General features: G+C 41.7%; 1 protein-coding gene across 5 annotated transcripts in view; it reads right to left on the reverse strand.

Moving 5' to 3' along the window:
- The window catches only part of zfhx4 (zinc finger homeobox 4), a 101,393-nt gene that overhangs the window by 39,513 nt on the left and 46,512 nt on the right, over positions 1 to 15,368 (reverse strand). The window lies entirely within an intron of this gene.

Consider the following 15,368-nt stretch of genomic DNA (forward strand, 5'->3'; position numbering starts at 1 on the left):
TTTAGGGGAACATCAGTGAAACAAGTTGCCTATATCATTTACCACTTTATTGCTATTAAAGCTTTTCGTTCTGCTCTGGTTGCAGAACAGTTCCAAGGATCCAAAGCCCAGAAATCCCACTTCCCTGGCTTCAAACGAGCTCGAGACGTCAATGGATAACGTCCCAGCCACTTTGTCTATTATTTCCAGCTATACATGTTAATTACACACTGCAGTATGTGAGCTGAAGCGGCCCTAATACAGAAACAAAACAAAACTGAAACCCACTTTGGGTTTTGCGCTTAATTTTGCGTTTTATGACAGCATCATGTAGCAGTTAAAACGTAAAATTTATCTCCTATAAAATATTCTATGATAACAAAGAAAAAGAGAAGAAACGCGCCTGTATGTCATTAATTGGCGAAGTCTGAGGTGACGTGCCGACTCAGCACATAGAAGAAGTCAAAATGAGGGGCTGGGAGGGGAAAGCTGTTTTTCTCTGAACATTCGCATTGTCCAGCTCTTTTCATTGTTGCCAGCTGCAGGGGTTTCGCATTCAACGTGTGCTGTCAGTTGCAAGGCCCGCATCTCCACTTGCCTCTTTAATGGCACCGCAGCCATGCAAAGCCGCCCCCAACCTCTCGTCCTGCCCGCATGCGCGCAAACTCGCAAACGTGCACGCGCGGCGCAGCGAGCCGCCCGCCTCCAACCCCCCCAAAGCGACCCCCTGGTCTATAGCAACCCACCTTGTCCCGCTCCCATACACCCGGTCAAGCCAAGCATATCGAGTGTGCTTCTGTTGTTGCTGCCGGGCTAATGAACAATGCACAAAAACAAAAGAGCAGGCCAAGCTTTTATTATCTGATCCTCTGTGGTGGGAGGAGGGAGGCAAAAGGGGGGCTGCAAAGAAACAGGAAAATGTTGCATTGCTTTTATAAAGCATGAGCGACATTTTAGTGCATGGATCCATCATTTTCTCTAACATTTGGGTCAAAATAACCCAATTTTGCCCAATAATGTACTGATGTGTTGTTGTTTTTTTTTTGTTTTTTGTACAAAATATTTTCGGTGGTTGTTTTATGTGAAGAAACTTTTTGGGTCAAAAATAAACCAATTTGGGTCAACTATGGGGTTTTTTTGCCCAACACTTAAAACTTGGGTCAAAAATAACCCAATTTGGGTCAATAATGGACTGATCCACTACTTGAGTCAATATGTCTAAAGTTTCTCCAAGTTTTTTTTTTTTTTTTTTTTTTTTTTTTTTTTTTTTTTTTGGTACAAAATGACCATTTGTTGTTGTTTTTTTTGTTTTTTTTTCTAGACAAAATGACCCAATTTGTTGGGTTGTTTCAAACAAGTGTGAAGCAACCCAGAAAGTTAGGTCACATTGACCCAGGTAGTAAATTGATTTTTTTTAATTTTTTTTTTAAACCCAAATTGGGTTATGTTTGACCCAACACTAAAAACTGTTGGATCAAAAAATAACCCAATTTGGTTCAATAATGGACTGATCCACTACTTGGGTCAAAATGTCGACAGTTTTCTCCAAATTGAGTAATTTGTGAGCCACCTGTTTTTTCGTGTTCTTTCTTACTACATCCAAACATAGTTTCGTAATCATAATGACAATGTTGTCGAACAGGTGGGGACAAAGGTGCGGGCGTGTGTGTGTGTTTGTGTGCGGTGGGCTGCAGGTGTGTGAGTTCTAACCCCCGCTACTCCCTTCCCCCCCTTCCGTCTTTGACAAACAGGGATTAGCAACTTAGCTACAGCTGCTAACACATCTTTTCTTCATTTGTTCTTCCTTTCTTTTGTCGGAAATGTGAGCAGGTTTTTCTCATGAGGCGGTGGGACGTCCCCGCGCAGTCAGAGGCCCTTTCAGACGTCTTAAGTTTTAATTAAGTCCGAGTTGTCAGAAGAAAGCTCCCCTAGACCAGAGCTCAGGGCCATTAATTACAGCTATCTTTGTTTCTCTGTGAAAGGAGGCCTCCCTCGCACTCTTTTTTTTTTTCTTCTTCGCTTCTCTTCTTTCCTGCCCTCCCTGGAAGGAGACAAGCGAGCTGCAGTCATCGCACATACGTGTGCTGCCTGCCGGACACTCACAAGCATATATCACATGTAAGAGTTGAACGTCTTGCCCGCTGAAACATTTCACCCAATACCTTTTTTTTTTTTTACCGATACCGATCGTCATGTTCTGGCCTGTCATAATGGCTTTACATAATCACAACATATCCTATGCAGTATACACAAGAGCGCCTATAGATCGGCCGCGTCTTTCATTCTGTCATCAATCATTAGCGCTTCAGTGCAAAAACAATGGCGCCTTTCACAGCGCCTTGGTTTTTGTTCTTTCTTGATTCACTCGCGATTTCACTTATTCTGTACATCAATGGGAAGATGAATGCAAGTTTGTTAGCATTGAATAGCAAACAAGGCCTTGATTTTGCCCAGTGACAACTGCAAAAGAAAAAAGTGGCCGTGTAAACGTGACAAAGCCCGTGTTCTTTTTTCTAAGCCTTGAGCCACTGATAAGTCTTGTGAAAAAGAGTTGAGGTTTCAACTGGAGTCATCCTTGACTGCTTTTCAAATGTTTCTACTGGCAAAGCCATTCAGGTAATTGAACTGGTTGGAAATTAAAACGCTCATACAAATCAGCAGCGCCCCCCCCCAAAAAAAGCTTGACGTGGTTCAACGTTTTGACTTATTTGCTTTTAGGGATACGAAGCGTCAGTCAGACAGAGTTGAATGATACACTTGGGGTTGAAGCGGGCTGCCAGCTAGGTTTAGACCTAATATTAATTCTCTCGCCATCAGCACATTCCAGAGGGTTTGTTTAAGACCTAAACTCGAGCGCTGTCTGTCTGTCTGTCGCTCTGGCACTCGGCAGGCGCTCTGGAGATCGCAGGCCAGAATATCCATGATTTATGAATGTTTAAAGGAGCACTTTGACTCCTGCCAGGCGGGGGCTGTGTAATGCATATTCAAACACACAAACGCACTGTTCCCGCTCCTGGGTTTGCGCTTGTGTCTGTATCCCATTTAGATGTGGATATCATGGATGAACCTGCTCTCTCGAGACATCAGTGGGATTTACTGGAGTTGTTTGGAATTAGTAGGAAACGGACATTTTTGGGCTGATGTGAGAAAGACGATGACCAAGGCAGATTCACGACGTCATGAAAATAAAATCTCACGCTTAACCTACAAATGTGTGGCTTTGGATGATCACAGTGTCTGCTTCTCATAAGGCTGGATATTTAATCAAAATGGAATCATGATTTTGATTTTGGCTTCTCACAATCATACAAAGATTATAATCGAACAAAAACGATTACGATGCTAAACAGTGCCATGCATGTGTGGATGAAAATTCCGCACCCTGCATACACGGTGTATTATTACTATTATTACCATTATTATTATTATTATTATTATTATTATTATTGTTATTATTATTATTATTATTATTATTATATTTAAAGTTGAAATTTGGTATTTTTAATTAAATACAAAGTTTTGAAACCAATGAATAATTATTTGTATTATTCATGATTTCAATATCATAAATTAATAAATAACTGTGATTATTGTTTTCCATAATCGCCCAGCCCATTTATGATTTTGTAACATTTGTTCAACTAAACCAGAGGTATCAAACATGCAGTCAGTGGGCCAGATCCGTCCCGTCGGGGGGCCCAATCTGGCCCGTTGAGGAACTACATTTTTTCCACTAAAATTAACTATCATTGTCCACTGATGACCCCTTAAATGACCTTCTGAAATTTGGCTGTTGCTCATGAGTTGATGCAAAAATGTTGTGCTTATTTTTGTTACTAAATTGCAGATCACTCTGTAGTAAGATAATAATAAATGGAAATATTTTATATTATCATTATTTGCACCAAAAAAAAACCATTAATATTTTGACCTGTCGTTATAGATTATTAAGACCCATTTTGGTCCGGCCCACTATTTGGGTGAAAGTGGCCTCTGATTTGAAATGAGAGTGAAAGTCAACTAAAAGGCAATGTAAAAGTCTGGTTATATACAATTTTCTACCAAATTCTCAGGGGAGCACTTTAAATTAACACATATAAGCATTAGTGCCACATTATTGCTTTTGTGGTTCCACGGAATTACAAAAACACTCACACGTCCTTGTAGCTTATGGCACCTCATCACAGCTCCTGGTGGTGGTTAATTGTTGGGAATTAGTGTTTGGCAAACAACCAAATAAGCGAACATTCCCGGTGGGCCAATCAAGCTCATAAACATGGGCAGAGCATATTGTAGCGCACACACCTCCGTGGATGGTGGCGGGATGTGTGTGCTCGCATCCCCCCCCAGCCGTTCACGTGGAATGCAAATTACCGCACGGGGGACTTACTGTTTATTTGTCAAAAACACAACATTGTCAGTCTTGTCCATACGCACACACCCAAATTGGGAGAGGTTGGAGGAGAGTTAATTTGACAGGTGTGGGAAGCTCCCGTGCGGCGCTTTTGCTGGCGTGTGCGAGAGGCTGACAGAGGACTACATTCATTATTCTGAATGAGATGTTTACAAAACACCTTTCTGGCACACACAAACGCAAGTACACACCCCAGCGCACGCTCGCTTGCTTCGTGGGGAGGGGAAGCGGCCGCGCTGCATCACATTCATTTGTTCTGTCTGTGGTGGCAAAGCTGTCTCATTAACTGAATTCTTAATAAGGCAAGGCAAAATACAGCCCCGCAAAAACTTCTTTTATCTTTCCACTTCTCTGGTGTGTGTGCGTGTGTTTATGCATCAGTCATTTCCAGAGCACGTTTTCTTGTTTTTTTTTTGTGTGTCTGCCTATATAATTTCAACTGTGTACCTCCCTTTTTTGTCTTTGCCGCCGATTGTGTGCGCACACTTGTAACGACAAAAAATATTTCAAAAGGAGAAGGCTCGCTTTTTCCTCCATAAACCGTATGACAAATTAGGGGATTCACAAACATGACTCATTCCTATCATTAAGTGTAGAAGCAGACCACTAATGAACACGTAGTGCCACCGTAGCTATGTCTAAACAACAAGATCATGTGCATACATGTTTTCCATGTACGTACATTCTTGTGTCCGCTGAGGAGCACACATGCAAATTTGCCCCGTCTCACTGCGACAAGAAAAAAATGTAGCTATTTTCATAGTTTTTCAGTGGAAGCACAGAGCTAGTACGGTAGTTCGCTACGCCTTGTGGAGCGTTCGCCAGCTTCCGGTGCTGTCCCATGGGCCCCCCTGGGAGCCATCCGAGACAAAAACAGCCCCACTTGGCCCGGCAAACAACAAAAGCGTGTTTTGTTCCTTGAAAGTATTTTAAACACATACCAGCGCTGCCTGGAAGGCTGCCAAGTGTAGAATTCCAACCTGTGCTACCATCTCCCAAACCAAACGCGTTACTGCCTACCGCCGCTCAGCCCGCGGGACAAAGGCGAGTGAGTAGCGAGATCCCTGCTGATGAATCGGTGGTGCTAAAAAAAGAAGCTGAGGGCGGCAGGTACGTGCCACCTTACTTCAACAGTGAGCAAGAGGAGCGAAAGTAAGTAAGAAGTGGAAAGACATTTGAAGCCACGTACAAAATCTTGACTGATTGTGAGTTAGATAAAAATGTGCACTTGGCTAACAAGATTCTCAGTGCATTGGTAAAACAGAGTAACTAAACAAACAATCGGCAGATTTCCACTGACCTATATGTGTTATTATTGTATTTTCAAGAATTGCAAAAATAAGTCTGAATGGAAATGCTAGAAATTCGAACAAAGGTGTACAAATTACGGAAAACTTTTTACACTTAGAGGGGGTGGATTTTTCAGCGTATCGATAAAAGGAAAATGCAATTTTGGCTATGGAAATAAGTTTTATGAATAAACGATGACGGGACCGGATATCACGGTGCACGTTTTGACTAAATAGTACGTGACACGTACATATTGTAGTCACAAAAAATGGAGGTGGATGATAAAGTAATGTATTTGACAGAAGCTACATTATGTTTACAAGACTAACTAATACTAACGATAATTATCTCGAGCGTATGGGGTTTATTTTAAATGTATTTCTTCAGTATCACAGCACAGCTATCAACTGAAAGAAGGAAGGTCGAGTCGCGGACGTGCAAACGCTGTCATAAACAGTGTTTTCTACTTTCAAATTCTGTTTTATTTACTTTGCTAACTCATCCCAAACTGTTTTCGTCGATCATTTATTGAGGAAAAAAACACACGTTCAACTTCGATTGTGGTGTTAACTAGCGCTGTTCATACACCGTTGGCACTCTTTACTGCCTCCTGTAGTCTGGGAGAATATCAACCACAGCTGCTATAATTGCACTATTTCAATTGAAACCTCAGAAAGCTTAGTTGGCTTAAGATGTCTGTTTTTTTTTTTTCTTTTAGGGTTTTATATACATTGTAAATATCTTCAAATTTACAAAAATGTTCAGAAATGTGAAGATCAGTCAAAATATATTTAAAAAAAAAATTGTGATAAAATCGAGATCGTTAATTTATTCTAAGAATCGCGATATGACATTTTTACCATATCGCCCACCCCTAGTTTACATCCCTAATTGTTAGACCGTGAGAGAAAAATGAAAACTTAATACACTTATTCACTAGTCCTTTTTTAGACTAGTATGCTTAAACATTTACACGGATGGCTATGAAAATATAAATGTACAAATTTGCCTTGCAACAGTGGCATCTTCACATGAAATGCTTCACTAAAATCATACCTCACTTGAAATCATGCTTTCATCAGATCTGCATTGTACCTCTACACACTATGCAAATCTTTTGCTTTATTTTTCACTCCCTCAAGGCAACTTTGTCCTTTTGTATAACTGCTATGCTTAAGAATAGAAGAAAAAAACTAAATAGTAATAATATAAAAACAACTTCTTTTTTTTTTCCTTCTTGCTGATCTTCTTTCCTTGTTTTGCTTGCAAAGCTTCCACTATCATAAAAGCTAAGAAAAATATTTCCTCAAGCTAAATTGCTTCTCCTGTGTCTCAGTCCTGGCTGATGGCCGTCCCGTGTAATCACAGCGCTGAGGCCCGTCCATGAGGTGCATGAGGGCCCGTGGGCGAGCTTAGCTGAGGTCACCCAATAATAATAAGCATCCCTTGCATAATGGCTGCCAAGGCAAATAAATGAATTATCACACTGAGTCTTTCGTATAAAGCCTCCTGCCATCCGTCTGCTCGTATGCACTCTCCCTCCCTCCTTTCTCCATTCTGCCTTGACTCTTTGCTACTTGTCAGCAGATACAATGAGGACGTAAAGGCGATAAAGCTTTGGGAAAAATAATATCACTCCCCAGGCCCGCCAACCGGATTTCCTTTTCTCTCCCTTCCACACACATGCATACGTTTTACACACTTGCAGTCGTGATGTAAGTATAGCTGACATGTGGGCCAAAGGTCAATCTGAAGTTCACAGCTTCCTGACCTTCCTGGCCCCCTCTCTTGGAAAAATCACTTCAGTCTCCCGAGCTCTCCATTTTTTTGTTCTCTCCCTTTTACACAAGTACACACACACGCAGACGCCCCTCACAAAAGGAGGAGACAAACAGCCTTGCTAAGGATTTACATGATCCATTTCTTCTGGTTTTAGTCAATGAAGCCTAGTCACACATATTTTACATTGTACTGAGCCAGCAATTGGGAATAAGAGACGAAAAGAAACGCAGACGCCAGAAGAGGGCTTACTTACTGTGTGTGTGTGTGTGTTAGGTGTCTTAAAAGCCAGTTCACCTCCACCCCCACCAAAATGGATGAGTATTTACATTAGCATTAGATTTCGACAGCAAGGCTCAGCCACTTATTCCCTATTAGCTATCCTGACCTTAACCCATTAAGGTCTAAAAGCTCCCGCTTGTCTCCATTGCTGCCAGGCGACTCTGACCAGACCTCCCCGTATCCCTAAACCATCTTCCTCGTCATCTCACAATTGGACAGAGATCATAAATCGCCAAGATCAAGATGGTGCGAATGCTAACATTTTTTTTTTTGTTTCCTTTTTCCAAATGCGGCGCAAGGGGAGGGATTCTGCGCAAATGCTAACACGCTCTTGGGCAGGGTTAATCCTTTTCCAGTTTTCCTAACATGCAAAGATGCTTTGGGTGAAAATCAAGGCAAGGCCTAATTGACAGGATCTGTGAGAGACGTCAAGAAAAACAAAAATAAAAGGAATGGAAATCTGGGGCTTCGGCTAATTGCTTGGTACCATCAAAGAGGTTTGTACTACACTGATGTTGTTATATTTAACTAAAACCGAAAGAGAAGGGAAAATAATTTTGGCGCCGGGAGGGGCTGCATTTTTTATTTTTATTTTTGCCAAGTTTGGTTTTCTTTGCTCTTTTCATGACGCGTGCTTGCAAAAAAATATCCATTAGTGATAGTTAGACAGAAGGAATGCGAAAAATGCATGGCAAGGAAAACGACAGTAACAGATTGGTTTGAGAGACAAAGAGAGTATGAAACTATAAGTGGTGAGAACAAAAGAACATCAGACAGAAAGGGGAGAGAACGATAGGGAAGAATCTAGACAAGCAGAGTCGGGTTCAAATCACTAATTACACATTCCTGAGCCTGTGAAGGGAGTATTGTTTTCCAGTTAGCCCCTACCCTGTCACATGGTTTCACTTAGCGCAAAACAAAAGGTACAGGGAACAAAACACGTCTAATACCGAGAGTCCTGCTAATGAAAGAGAAATGGGAGAAATTATCCCTGGGGTGGATCCTCGTGAGAAATCGGGTGGTGATTACAGGACAAAGGGAGTTCATTTTGAAACTGTCACACAAATGTCAGGCTGCCTGTCTCTTTCCTCGAAGAAGCGCAGTAATTAAATGAGGCTCTCATCATGCAATAACACTTTGCACATGACATACTTGAATCACACCTTTCGATCTTTATTTCAAATGAGCTGCTGCTGTTTAGTGATTGCAAAGATGGCACAGTCTGAACCGCAGTCGGCCGAGACTAAAAAGACCGTGATCACTCCTGTAACAATTACTGGCATGTCACATGAAACTCAACCAAGCGCATTTTCAACAACCTGATTTGTTCAGCCGAAGCCCATAAAGTTGATGCCGCTCTCCCAAATATAAAAGGAGCCGGCGGGATGATCAGGGAGCAGCGAGATGATAGTGGTGGCATCACAGGGTCGAGTTGCCTGGCTGCTGGTGTTTGCCGAGGCCCCGGCGTGTAAAGGAAGGATATTGTTTTCCCTTGAAAAAGCCTCAGCCGTGGTCCACATACCAGCGTCCACTCAACATACCAATGGACTCTTTGAAGATTACTCAAATGTTTGCCTTTGTTCCCCCACCAACCCCCAACCGCACAGTCGGCTCGCCTTAACCTCGACTCCTACTTGACTGAAGAGGAGGAAGGATCAAGAAAAATGTACAATAAAAGCATCATCATATTGCCTCTGCTCCTCATACACAATCATTAATCAATGAAATTGTCCATCAGATAACTAAACAACAGATAAATATCAAGATAAAAATTCATTAGTACAAACAAAAGTTGAGCACGCCACACTAACTCCAAAAATATGGAAGACATGTTGTGGTGATAATTATGGGTCTGCTGCGGAGCAACTTAAGCAGCCGCTATTACTATTCCTCATGTTATTGTTTATTATTTTGCTGTTTTTCCCCCCACAGACAAATTATGTCACTCGCCACTGAACGTACCCCAAGAAATGAGACATCAAAATGTGTAAATACATTGTGGCTTTGCCCTAGCTAGCACTATTAGCATGACATTTTACTGTATGTTAGCATAGGCCTACCAAACGTTAGCATTTGAGCTCTTCTTTTTAAAAAGTGTCTGACCAGAGGGGAGAATGGAAAATCGATGCGCCTCCTCTCGTATCGCTCTATACTGTAGTCGTTGTTAACATTGAACTACATGTTAGCATACCAACTATCAACATATTAGTATTTTAGCTCATCACTTTCAAAACAAGTACCTGACCAAAAGGTCACAATATAAAATATTCACTCTGCCGCCTTGGCGTTTTCCGTAGTCAAGTTCCTACTCTACTGTATAACACGTGAAAATAACTTAGCATGCTATGTTAGCATGGTTTAATTATGATTACAAATAGTATAAAAGCAAAGGGAATGTGGCTATCTTGCTCAAATTTAGCACAATTGTAAGCATGTTAGAATTTGAGCTATTCTTTTTTCACAATAGTACATGACCAAAGTTCAAACCTTATTGATCTGACTTTGTGTATTCTGTACTCGGGATGTTATCTTGCTATATCCTACCATGCCAACTGTTAACAACAGGTACTCAAAATCAGACTATTGAATGATTATTTTTATTTTTGTATTTTTTATTTATTTATTTATTTATTTTTTAAGTTCCACAAGGCAAGCCCAACACACAATAATGCCTTCACAAATGCGGGTTTCTGACATGCAACAGTTAGCAGGCCCATTCAAAAGTTCTTCTGGAACTTTTCTAGTTTAAAAACGTATCTCAATCAAGCAATCCAGAAAACTTTAGTAATTGCAGTATTTTTTGCACCAAATCCTATTAAGCATGGGTGAGAATGACGCTAAACTAAAAGCTCTTATCTTTTTTTCTTGCTTCATTTTAAAAATCCACCGCTAAATCATAATTAATTGTGAATGTGATTATTCTGAAATGTGCAGAAAACCAACTCATCAACCCCCCAGCCTCCTCCCCGTCATTCGACCCACATTAATCCCGAACAAGTAAGTGGGCTTTCTATCAGGTCTATTTCAAAGCATTAGGGATTACCTCACAGAACCTAAGCTGCTTGAACTCACAGGAGGTCAGGAGCATTGTGCTGCTGTTGGGAGCATCGGGGGCTACAGTGGGTAAAGGTGGATGGACCACAGGACAAGCCGGTTCCTCTTCCCCCTCCTTCCACTGGCCCACCAACACCATTTCTCAAGCCTTCTAGCTCTCTTTTCATTCCTGCCTCTCTCCTCCACCATATAATCGAATATCTCCCACTACTTATCTATTCACTGAGCACCTAATGGTTAAAATCAATTAGAGCTGGAATGCTGAAATGCCGAATACTGGGCCACATGCTGATAATGACAGAGCGCGTGTGAGAGCGAGAAAGAGACTTGGGACCGGTCCAAGGGAGGCACAATTACCTCCTAATCGATTGATTATTGATTCGGTAGGGGCGTTGAGGAGTATTTCAGCTCAACTTTGTCCACATCAATATCTTATGGTTTCACAAGAGGAGAAAAGTGTGGGAGAGTGAGGATCTAAATACATATATAGTAAAATAGGACGTCTACTTTAAAATCACTAATGAACACATATTTGATGACAATAAGGAGTTCTGAATCCTCTCTGATAATCATATTATTTTGTGGAACACAAAACCGCCCAATCAGCCTTCTTAAATTTAGGAATGTGACAACACTAAGCTTGACATTTGCAGAAAAACACACACTGCCTGAGGAATTGTAACTAGAAAGTGCAACTGAAAGACGAGTCAGTCAATAAATGCAGGTTCAAGCTTGGTAGCCTACACTAGCTAGGCTAACCGGGACGCTACAATTTCGCTAATAATCCAAAGTACAATTAATTCCCACCAGGAACTACTTATAACAAATTCAATCGCTAGTCAGTTTGGTGACCGGCGGTGGTTGTGTTACTGCTTTAGCTAATGCTAAATGCTAACTTGGTCGACAGTTCAACAGCGCTAAACAATTCAATTCACTCACCATTTATCTGGCTTTTTTTTCTGCTCGGTCCCGGCAACTATTGGAAGCTGTGCCGTTTACCTCACGCCTGTTCAGCATAATAAGTTTCAACATTAGAAATATGCCGCCAGAAAAACTCAGGCAAGTGCCAACCACAGCATTAGCCTAATAGGGCTACATTTCCCATGATTCTTAGATACGGCAACAGGAAGTGGTTTTTATTTTGTCACACCATTTCCTGGCTGGCAAACTCGATTGCACACACTATACACATATAAACTCGTGCACACTAAAGCTCGGCTAACCATCAGGTTGAAGCCTGGAAAGGAGAAACTCTTATTAATATCGAGGAGGATTATTGAGGGATAAAGGCTGTCCACTCAAGCACACAAAGCCGCAGTGTACACACACAAGCACCTGCATTTACGCTTTAATTAGCCGTCACCCGTCACCCTCCCCCACTTCACCCAAAGCTCTCATAGATATCCATTGTAATGACGACAGGTGAAAGGCGAGGAGATGAGGAGGTGAAAAATGAGGGGACGGAAGGTGAGGCAGGTCGGCTGACGGGGGCCGCATCATGACAGGACGCGATGCTCAATCGCGTTCAGAGAACAATAACAACTATTTGAGTTAATGGGAGACAAGGATGCGCCGATCAAGCAGACAGCGGCTCAAGTGGGAAGACTTCACAATGGCGACCACGAAACTTAACTGTAGATATAATACGCCTCCATGAATACATGCAACGCTACGTCTCTGGACGAGCATATGCGAGGGACTGCGTCATAAACGCTCTCATGCATTTGAAATAGATATATGACTCTTTACTATTCCTGAGGACTAACACAATGGGTTTTTATGCAAATGGCCAGAAGTCAATCTCCTGTCTATTTCCCCATCACACTGGTCTAAATGACAGTCTGATCATTTGAGCTGAATATATATCGAGAGTTATTTGATTTTCAAATGAGAGTGGGAAGGGTTGACCCTCACTAATAGCCAAGGCACAAGCGTTTGACTTCATAGCACAAATGCATAAACCAAGCTATCTGCATTCTAAACAGATGGGCTGAGTACGATATGTATGCAAGAAAAATAGAAATAAAATAGGAAGACTTGATGCTTCACCAAATGCATCCTCTTGTTTAATTGGCACCTGTTGCTTGCCAGGGGAATTATGGGTAATGATGAGAAAGCCTATCTGCACTTTCTCAAAGTGAGGAAAAGGGCAAAATGCAAACATCTATATATCGGAGCGGGATGTCCTCTGCTCTCTCTTTCCATTTGGCCCATAAAAACGTTGAGCTTTTTATATAAAGCGGAGTTCAAAGAAGGACACAGGGGACAGAAAGACGAGTGGGAAAATAATGAAAAGAAAAACAGAAATATGGAAATGCACAGTTGATCCCGGATGTCCATTTCTGCTTGAATAATGATGGAAAACTGGACAGACAGACAGACAGACAGGCAGACAGTGGGACAGACGGGGGAGGGGTAATGGCGACGGAGGACAGTTGAAGATTTATTCAGACGGCCATCTGAGAAACAGGTGCTACGGCCTATGAGACAGTGTGTCTGCGCGTACGTGTGCGTGTGCGTGTGGTCCCTGACCATGCAACGTTGACCGTGAACATTCTCCACTCCTAATGACCCAAGGGCACAGCCCTGATCGCAACCTCAAAGCCCAGCGGACACACACACACTGGCTGCAAAGTGACCCCCCCCACTTAGCCCTGCTACACTTGTGAATGGCACTGACAGATTTACTCCCGTCTCCTGTGCGTATTAAAGGCCACTGTTTGTTATTACAAATCATAAACGAAACCATACATCATCATATTCAATGCTAAGCTAAACACAAGCTCTGGCCAGCGACAGACATGCTACGCTATGACGCTGTTTAATGTTCAGCTAACCACACGGGCTACTGGCACAACGTGTGCACAAAGACTTGCACTCAACACCTGTGCTAATACTGTATTTAATCATAGGTGCAACTTATAATACCACCTTATCAGAAATTTTAAAAAATGAAACTTGAACCATGGATAGGAATTTGACAACATTTCCTTCCACAACAATGGGAAAAAGTGCTAAATAATAAAACATTTTTAATGGGATTAATGGCCAGAATTATTGTGCCTGGAGGAGCCTCTGTATGTACTTTATGTAGCGTAACTTCCCAAAACTGATGTCACATTCTCTTTATAAAGTACTAAGCCCAACAAAACACTATGGGGTAGATTCACTAAAGGTTTGCGTAGCCTTTGCGCGGCGCTAACCGGTAAAAATGGAGCAATCTGGGAGCGCCTAATTCACTAATCACACACAGATGGGGAAATTCGTCACTAAGTGCGCTGCCAACCAGATTGCGCCCCGGTGCGCCGGTGTTATACTTGCACGTAGGTAAATTAGGTCATTTGCATACATTTGACACAAAATATACACAAAAATAGCTAATAGTCTAACAAATTATTATGCGGATGATATAGCTTTTATAGTACATAGGAAGATGGAAAATACAAATTTTGAAGGGGCTATTTTGGGGGAGTATTATACATGAGCGCTGATTTGAACAAAAAATATACGGTAGTTAGAGCATTTTCTCTCCTAAGCACCAAGCTGAGAGGAATTTATTTGTATTTTTTTTCTGAATGAGGCCTACGACTTCCGACACTTGCCGGTCCCGGGATACCCGCTTACTTCATGTCTATGTGCTGCAAATGTCATTTGTCTCTCTTTTTTACAAAGTCTGGAAAATAAGACACTTTCAAATTCCCCTTAGAAGTGCTCCATCCCTGCTACAAAGCGGTCATAAAATCTCTTGAATATGCTTTTTGTTTTGTGTCTTCAAATGGTTTCCCGTGCCATAAAGATTTTCTGTGTTTCCAAAAAAACAGATGGTAAAGTCGTCAACACTCGGATCTTTTATGCGCCGGGCCAAGCTACCTCCATTCCCATGTGCTTTTCACCTCTGCCAATACATGAAAGAGGAGGTGTTTTTTTCTGGTCAAATAAAAGAAATGATTTTTTTTTTTTTTTTTTTCCCTCTACCACTCGTTGCCTTCTCTCCCACTCGCTTGGCTTTACTAGCACATGTACCACATGTCCAAGGGTTAAAATATTGGGACTTGTGCCAGAGGCATTAAAAGCCTCATCTGTGGAACACATTTGTTGAGGCCTGTAGGGGTCGGTGGGTGGGTAGATGAGGTATTGCGGTGCTCAGGGTGCACAGAGCGGGCATTGGGCTGGCCCTCACTTGCCATGCTTAAAAGACTGCCTGGCTTGAGTGGAATATCTTGAGGGAGAAACAAGGACGAAAATAGAAGTGCTTTTACAACAACAAAAAAAGCTCTTCTTGTGGCCAATGTTTGTCCTGGCTAGTTTTTTTTCCATTTTTTTAAAAACATCATTCGTTGTCCCAATCAGATGACAACCATCGAAAGTATTAAGTGTGGTGGCAATCACAAAGCATGGATGACATTGTGGACAGATGATGGTAAATGTTGCCCAAAAAAATGCATTTTGAGAAAGCTAAAATAATGTGTTTTGTCCAATTCAATGAAAATTTAATTAGGACGACTAGCTAATTTTCAGCTAATTACAGTGTCCTGCTTTTTCCACTAAATCCAACTAAATTATCATAAAA

Source organism: Festucalex cinctus, chromosome 20 (genome assembly GCF_051991245.1).
Source record: "Festucalex cinctus isolate MCC-2025b chromosome 20, RoL_Fcin_1.0, whole genome shotgun sequence".
Lineage (NCBI taxonomy): Eukaryota > Metazoa > Chordata > Actinopteri > Syngnathiformes > Syngnathidae > Festucalex > Festucalex cinctus.